The sequence below is a fragment of the Homarus americanus genome, unplaced genomic scaffold, assembly GCF_018991925.1.
Source record: "Homarus americanus isolate GMGI-L3 unplaced genomic scaffold, GMGI_Hamer_2.0 scaffold4060, whole genome shotgun sequence".
In the NCBI taxonomy this organism is placed as follows: domain Eukaryota; kingdom Metazoa; phylum Arthropoda; class Malacostraca; order Decapoda; family Nephropidae; genus Homarus; species Homarus americanus.
This window is the reverse complement of record NW_024746161.1, coordinates 9,715,989-9,724,156: the sequence shown is the minus strand read 5'-3', so window position 1 is coordinate 9,724,156 and position 8,168 is coordinate 9,715,989. Positions and strand designations below refer to the sequence as shown.

At 42.7% G+C, this 8,168-nt stretch overlaps 1 protein-coding gene across 1 annotated transcript in view; it reads left to right on the top strand.

Moving 5' to 3' along the window:
- The first annotated feature begins 5,099 nt into the window (after positions 1-5,099).
- The window catches only part of LOC121878927, a 12,900-nt gene continuing 9,831 nt past the window's right edge, over positions 5,100-8,168 (top strand). Inside the window, exon 1 of the mRNA XM_042385357.1 lies at positions 5,100-5,220. The gene's annotated coding sequence lies outside the window, so the exon portion shown is untranslated. The remainder of the gene's footprint in view (positions 5,221-8,168) is intronic.

Sequence of the window (8,168 nt, the reverse complement as noted above, 5' to 3'; positions counted from 1 at the left end):
AACAAGGAACTACAGTTGGTTTCGTTACTTAAACCCAAATAATAAATATATGAACGGCCTGGTTAATTGGACAATCCAGCCGATTCACCATCACAGCATGGTGAAGCCCTTGATCTGGTCTCCAGAGAGTGTGATTCACTTGGTTTCCTTCTTTCAACTGCGAAACAAAGGCATGTGGCACGGTCGTGTTGTACCCACCCTTCTTATGAGGAACGCCCTTGACTGGGTTAATGAGCAAAAATACCTGGGTGGTAACTCGCACACGTTGTCAGATCCCTGAAGTCCGCTACTTCGAGACATATGTTTCGGAGTCTCACCATGTATTCCCTGTGCCACCAACACCCTTGCATTTCACCATGTACAAGTCCTTGTCCATTCCTGTGTTGACTACGCACCCCTGCCCTCGTCAACATTAGTCGGACTGCTGTCAACCGTCCCGAAGTTATCCAGAGGATAGCCATCATCCTTGGGCCCTAGTTGACAGGCTCTACTTCTCTCATATACCAAACTTTGTCTTTTCCCCTACAGGATCCTGTGAGTTTTACCTAAGAACTGCCATTTCCATTCTACGGGATCCTCGGGCACCATGTCAGCCAACTTGACTCCTGCTGTCCGAGGCCGACCTCCATCTAGAAGACATTAAGAGGGTCACTCATCTGAGCCCTTCAGGAACACGACCTGCCTGATATTGTTGTCACCCCTGCTGTTGGTTCGCTCTTCTCCTGGCTGCATTTTTCAACCTGAAGTGATTGCCCTTGGACCGCCCCGAAATCCCACGTGAACCCTGTTATTCTCTGCAAATACCACTTCCAGGATCGCCCACTGGTCCCCAGGTATGGTCGTCCTCTACACTGATGGTTCTGTTGACCCTGCTACAGGTCGGGCCGGGCTGGTGTCTACATCTCCGCCCTGATGCCCCTGCGCCTATCAACTGTTTCTCAGAGTTTTGACTGGGCATCCTCCACACAGGTTGAACTAATAGCCCTTTTGCTGCCCTTCTCGCTGAGGAAGAAGAAGCAGATGGTTTCTGCCCTTGCTTGACTGCTGCGATTCCAGGTCTGCTCGACGGATCTCATTTGGATCAGGGAAAATAAGGACCTCATCCTCCGAATACGAGGGTTAACATCCATACTTCAGGATGCACTGTCCCACATTCCTATGGATACCTAGTCATGTCGGTATCTTGGGGAATGAGGCAGCAGATGGCTTTGCCAAGACTGGCTGCAACAAGACCACACCTGACTACGTTGTCCTCGAACACTTTACAGCTTAGGACCCCACCCGCCCTCAAACAGAGAGAAGCTCAGGAAGCAACCATCCCTGGACTCCCCGCCCACCTGGTACGATGTCCTCCGTAAACTTCCTGATCTCTCGTATGTCTAGGGTGCGGAAAGGGATGTGATTGGTGCCCGTATCATCATTGGGTATGACTTGCTTGGGATTGGCACATCACCTGAGCAACGCTATTGTGCATTATGCAGAAGACCCGACAGCTGCACCCTATCCACTACCTCCTAAGATGTCCCCACACACAACGCTCTCCAGGACGCCTGCTGGACCCCACACTACAAGACCCCTGACAGAGACACGATGATCCTCCCCATACTGGCCAGATATTATGTAAATAACATTGATTATGTGTTGAAGGAATATCCTTCCTTCCTTAGGCTTTAGTAAGCCCTTTATAATATTTATACTGTATATACTTGTCACACTTGCCAGATGCTTGGTGTTATTGAACAGGGCACGAGTGACAGCACAAGGATCCCGCTTCTCTATCAAGGAATAAACAATTGAAATTGAATTGAAATAAAATAAACAGCGGTGTTTGTTGGTACCACAGTAACAAAACAAAAACAGTGGAACAGGCGATTCTACCGGGGGAAAGTACAGTGAATATGTTCCTTCAGTCTGCCCTCAAATGTTTTTTCCTTCACTAACACTGGTCAATAACGCTCCTAAACAAAGGAAGAAGGAATGATAGTGATTAAGGAAAACTGAAAATTGTAGATGTTAACATAACAACGAAGTGTAAAGAATAGTAAATTAATTGTTTACATAATTACGATTTTTGTTATTATAGATTTAAATGTTGATGTATAAGGAGTTTGAATGTTTATCTGCAAACATAACTCGAGATAGTGTGGGGTATGAGATGTTGGGTTCACACTCAGAATGTTCTAAGCCCACACAAACTTTCTGCAGCCCTTCACATTATGCTTGGTTCTTTATTTCCCTAAATAGCTTGGCAACGACCACAAATATTTGCATGGAGGAATGTGTAGCTTCTGGCATGTCATTTATGAAACAAACAAACAACAACGGGCCCAATACACTGTCCTGTGGTACCTCGCTTGTCACGGGTACACATGACGATTTTGTACCATTAATCACCACACACTGCTTGCATTCATGAAGAAAGTCTCCAATCCATGCAAGGACACTTCCCCGAATCCCACACCCTTTCAGTTTAATTTCCAGCCTTTCATGGGGTACACTGCCAAAAGTCTTGGCAAAATCTGGGTACATATTGTCGATATTGCCATTAATTTCGTATTAGCAATTTCCTAAAGTCACAATTTTAGCATACTAGTATGTATAACTTAGTTTATTTCAGGGGTAAATATATAAGAGGCAAAAATATCCATAATAAAACTTGCTCCCGTAATTATTTAGATCGTAACCGTCAGCTGTTTTTCATTGAGAGTGGGTTTAAAAATACCCAATTTGGTCAAATCTCACTGATGCACCGGGTATCTGTTTGGATATAAGAAAATATGTTTTTCTGATGTTATTTGATGAGTTTCGAACGAATTTGATATTTATTTCAGCCGGAAATCAATAGTTTTTGAGATCCCCACCCCCCCCTTCCATCAATCTTAACAAAAACAATTATTTTCGAGTAAATCACAAACAAAATACCAACCAACCAACAAAACAAAACCTAACCTAACCTAACCTAACCTGACTTGACCTGATCTGACCTAACCCTATTTTTCTGATGAAACAATGCAATTGACGTAAAATGATCTCTATAACAATGTCGGCACAGCTCTTTCCACCTGTTCAGCCATATCTGGTTATAATGGTACTGAAAAATCAAATATCCGCTCCCGACGCACCCACGTATTGTTCATTGACTATGAGAAAAAACTCTTGCCCAATTATATAAGTCAACTATCGCTACAGCCAATAAGAAACTCCCCCCCCCCCCACACACACATGCGCTGTAGACGCTTACGAAGCCAACACTGAGATAAGGAGCACTGAGTGATGGGTGGTCAGACCTTCTCTGTGAGACGTAAACAACAAATGGCAACAAGTGGCCAAATCCAATAATATTGAAAAATTAATATCTCGGTTATCCTTAATTTCCGGCGGAAATATCATAGAAGAAAAAGGTCTTAGAATTGACTAAATATTACGAAAAGCATATTAATAACAGTGAGAGAAAGACCGGTGCATGACTGAAATTTCACCCCCAAATTTCACTGATTACATTAAGGAATAGTGTATTATGGTGGGGAAAAATACTAAAATGGGTGAAATCATGTGCTAACCTAACCTAACGAAACCTAAGAAAACCTGACCTGACTTAACCTATATCTTAACTCGCCTATACATAGAAAACTAAGCATTTGCACAAGAAATTTAATAGAAGGAAAGACATAATCAGTGTACAAAACTGTGGTATAACTGCAGTTTCGGTCAATATGGATCTCGATTTGAGCAATGTGTTTTTCCAATTGTTTAGATAATTTTAAGACACTTCTTTTATAACGTATCCCTCGCAAATTACTTAAATATACCGGAATAATCATAGAAGAAATGTGTCATAAAATTGTCTAAGCAATCGGAAAACACATTGGTCAACTACAAGGGGTATTGTCCAAACTGCAGCTTTACCAGAACTCTCTTAAAAAAAAATCATAATTACTTAACCACTGACGGTCACCAGACTCACCAGCCGTATATTTGCCTTTATTGCTTTATTAACTTTAGATAATTAGTTACTAGAATTAAAATAAGAACATACCTGCATCTGCTGTTTCCCATACACAGGTAACGTGGTACTGTAGTTGTGTATAATTTATAACTGACAAATGTGACAGCTTCGCTACCAGGTAAATTTGTTTGTTTACTAATAGTCTAGTTTCCGAGCGTGTGCAGTTACTTTACCTTTATCGCATTTTACCCTCTATTAACAAGGCTATTTAATATTAACTCATTAATTCTATCTAAGAATAACAGAATACTTTTCATATCAATAAAATGTTTGACTCAGAAAATCTTAGCTGGAAAAATATAAACGAATTACTTCCCGGACCCTTAACTCGTGATAGATATTAACGTACATTAATGTATATGCAACGGTACAGTGCCTAGTACATGATATATTACATTAATAGTACAGTACTGTTAATCATAGGACCACAGCATGATAGGACTAGACATAACGGGAACTACATAACGGAACACACATGATAAGACCGCAAAATAACGGGAATGTAACATGCTAGGAACAATAACTGGAACACAACATGATAGGACCACAGCATAACAGAACACAACATGATAGGACCGCAACATATAACAGGAACAGCATGATAGGACCAAAACATAACGGGAACACAACGTGATAGGTCCACAGCATAACGGAACACAACATCATACAACCATAACATGATAGGTCCACAACATAACGCAAACACAACATGATAGGACCCTAACATGACGGGAACACATAATACGACCACAGCATAACGGAACCACAACATGATAGGACCACAACATAACGGAACCATAACATGACAAGACCCTAACATGATAGGGCCCTAACATGACAGGGTCCTAACATGACAGGGCCCTAACATGACAGAGCCCTTACTTGACAGGACCCACAGACCTCCTTATATGAAGCAAAATTCCTTGGTACGAGAAAAATGGCCACAGAAGGAAGCAGCCCCACCACCACCACCATAATCCGCCCCTAACATCACTTAGAGGGCCTTGTGGGTGCGTGAGGTGGGACTCCCCGGGGGTATTTTTGGCCTGACGGGGGCGACTGTGAGAGTGAGGGGCACCATCCCAATCCCCAGTGCCAAGGCGGCGCTGCGCAGTGCCAGCTTGGCTTTACCTGTGATGGGAGCCACGTCCTCTCCCTTCCCTCAGGCGTCCTATTCAGGTGTTTATCCTGCAGCACCCACCCGCTGGGACCAGGTGAGTGTGGTCCTCTGCTCCCGGAGTGTGTTGTGAGCGACGCTGTTTACCCGATGTTGTACATACGCAGGTGGCTGCCACTCACAAACTCTCATCTTAAGCACTGTACAACTAACGGTGGTTGATCCTGGGTTTAGGGTCGACTCTTCAGGATCAGTGAGCTCAGGATCAGCGAGTGACGTTAACGCTTCCATATTAGGAGCGGTGGGAGGAAGGGAGCGAGTTGGGTGTTATTGGGTGGTGGCAGGGCGCGGGCCTCCTGCCACCCCAACTCTCGCCACCACGCATGGCGATACTTTGAGAGTCTCATATATTATTACGTATGAATCGTAAGAGAAGGGTGGTTTTTTATTAGTCCTGCCATGCACTTAAATCGGAAGGGAAATCAATTTACGTTATTTACCAATATGCTTATGTATTAATACCCACTAGTGTGACAACAATAACGGGTCATGTGTTGACAAACCAGATTTGACAGAATGACTGACATTACGGTATTTTCCCTTATAAGTATGTGACGCACCACACAGGTGTTGCTGTCATGTCAATGACATTGGAATTCATGCTATGCGGGGAAGCCCTCGGTGACTGTCGTAGACAAGAGTTAAGTGGGTCGCAGAATATAACAGAAAGCCCATCCTTCATCGCAGCGCCCACTCATCCTAAAATGTTTTCCATTCGCTTTCCCGCGAGAAGGTTCCGAGTAGAGATCACGATGTTTGCGTGTGCTGTACCCCCCACCCCCACCCCCCCTTCCCTAACCCTGGTGTGCGTGTCACCCGTGCCAGAGTCGGTGACCCTCTGACTGGACATGCACATTCTCTGCAGGAGTAACAATGACAATTAAACACAACACGACACTATGAACTAAGACTCAAAAATTATCACCTGATGAAAAAAATACTATTCTGGTTAAAACTGAGAAATAAATCATGTTCCCGACACTGTCGTGTACAATGACTCAACGTGTGGGTTAAACACTTTTGTTAGAGACATTTGTTTATGGTGAGTTTAGTGGTAAAAGGTTCCGGTGTATAGTCAATAGCTAAAACAATCCGTGGATAAAATCATAAATATTTTTCTGTATATAATACGTGTGAGTAGCTTAATAAAAAAAATAAAACATATTTGTATAACCTTAATATTTAAATTACCTTAATATTTAAATTACCTAATGGATTGCGGTTACGGGAATATGAAACGAGTGTTTATATTGCTTTCGTAAGTACGTCATCCAGTGAGCAGTGCTTCGTACATATTTCCTCGACCTTTATTAATGAGGTCCCCACATTATTACCATAATAATATTTATATATACCGACTGTATACTACAGGTATATTCACCGTCACCGTATGAACAAAAGCATATCCATGTTAATCAATAAGTCATGCCTACAAAGTTTTAATGGACATAATTCTAAGTAGAATAAAAGCTCAGAACAGAAAGTGGGTTATCTGAAGAGCAAGGTGGATTTAAAATGGAAAGGGAACTAGAGAAGCTATATTTGGTTTGAGAATTTTGCGTGAAAGGGCTATACTCGTACATTAGAGGCCCAAGGAAATTTGTACATCTACTCTGTTGATTTTGAAAAAGCTTTTGATAAGGGTAAAGCACAACAAACTTATGGATATCTGGTGAAAATGGGCATTGACGAAAGACATATTAGAATTTTAAAGAACCTTTACTGGCAACAGGAAGTTGCAGTGTTAGTTATAATAAACAAGAAACTGTATAGTCCCACGGCCTATGTATTCGTACACCGTATACAGTACCTATATTGATTATATTCATGCCGAACTGTATAACCCCACAGTTTATAAACATGAAAAAATTTTACTGAATGAACATCATCATCATCATCATCCTCTACAGTACGAACGCAAACTTCTTCATCAGTTGAGAACAACATGAGCCCATGTGTCAAAAGACTGGCTCAGCCAATCAGGTTCGATCACTGAATTGATCGAACTCTATCAACGACTCTGCTGGAGGTGAAAGATGTGGAGTTTTGGGTGAGGTGTTGACAGTGGCTGATGCGGCTCACTGTACCTGTCACCACTTGTATTGTGCAAGAACTATGTCTAACCTCAGATATTGTATTTGTGTAACTTGCTTATTATTTCTACTCATTATATATATATATATATATATATATATATATATATATATATATATATATATATATATATATATATATATATATATATATATATATATATATATATATATAAAGCTTTGCTCCGAATGGCATTTACAAAACACAATAAAAATGGCCACATGTGATGTACCGTAGGTGCTGAAGAGCCAGCAACGTGGCGTGGTGGGGCGGGGACACTAGGCGGTGGACGTGAGTAACCCACAGAGTGCTGGGTTTGGCACCTTCGTCGCCTTTGTGTGTGACCTTGTTTCCTCCCCAGCGTGTCTTCCTGGGTCTCCCCCGTCAAAGACAAGACAAGAATCACCAGACACAGTAACAGCCTAGTGGTGAACTGTCTGACGCAAAAACACGCGTGATCATCATAGGCAGGAGCCACCCTGACACAATACAGTACCAGACGGTGATGAAGTGTCTGACGCGGTAATGGCCGGAGAAAATGTGTCCGAGAGACATTGGTGGCAGCAAAAACAAGTGGAGAGTGATGGCTTAAGACCCAGGTGCTGGGGAGGACCTCTGTACTCTCAGCTGTTGGGGATGTTGGTAGTAATAATGTCGTCAGGTGCAGCAACAACCTCTCTCGGCCACGTCGCCTGCTGCCATATTTACCCGCAGGGGTGGTGGTGGCGGGGGTGAGTGGGTAGGTGAGGAGGATGAAATGTATGACACCACCACCACCACTACCACATCACTTCATGCGCCACCATTACCTCCACCACACCATGCTATCCACGCCAATGATGCCTAACTAACGCCAACAGCGCCATACAATGTTACCCCCAATACCCACAC